Source organism: Colobus angolensis, unplaced genomic scaffold (genome assembly GCF_000951035.1).
Source record: "Colobus angolensis palliatus isolate OR3802 unplaced genomic scaffold, Cang.pa_1.0 Scaffold202, whole genome shotgun sequence".
In the NCBI taxonomy this organism is placed as follows: Eukaryota; Metazoa; Chordata; class Mammalia; order Primates; family Cercopithecidae; genus Colobus; species Colobus angolensis.
Genome location: NW_012115178.1, coordinates 3,422,842 through 3,423,643, shown reverse-complemented (window position 1 = coordinate 3,423,643; position 802 = coordinate 3,422,842).

Here is an 802-nt window from a genome sequence, read left to right as displayed (position 1 = left end):
GAAAGGCTTTTTCTCTTTAGTTCCCTAATAGTGAACTCAGCCTCCACATATTCCAGTTGCCTTAAACTCCTCAAACTCTGATCTGTGTTTTCTTAACTTGTACTGCTAGGATCTGTGTTCCCCTTCCTCATGAGCTCAGCCAGCGAATGGTCTCTACTTTATTTGCTTTCATTTTCTTGAGGATCATAGTCCTGCATTGACTGTTGTTTAGTGTTTGAAAACACATTTTTCATGTATCTTAACTATATTTTAGTTAGTTGTAATGGATGTATTTAGAGAATTTAATAATTTTTTTATGTGAATATTTTCAGTTTTTAAATATATGCAAAGAAAGTTTTAGGAACACAGGCTGAGCTACAAAATGTTTATAGATTTTTTTTTAAAAAAACATGCTCGGTCGGGTGCGGTGGCTCACGCCTAATCCCAGCATTTTGGGAGGCTGAGGCGGCCGGATCACGAGGTCAGGAGATCGAGACCATCCTGGCTAATGCCGTGAAACCCTGTCTCTACTAAAAATACAAACAATTAGCCAGGCATGGTTGTGGGTGCCTGTAGTCCCAGCTACTTGAGAGGCTGATGCAGGAGAATGGTGTGAACCCGGGAGGCGGAGCTTGCAGTGAGTGGAGATTGTGCCACTGTATTCCAACCTGGGTGACAGAGCGGGGGTGCGGGGGGCGGGGAAGCTCTAGCTAAAATACTTGTATGATCATGGGAACGAGTATATTTGATTCACTTGGCTAAAGGTGGGGCCTTGGAATGAATGAATGAATTTTATTTACTTATAATAGATTATATATAATAA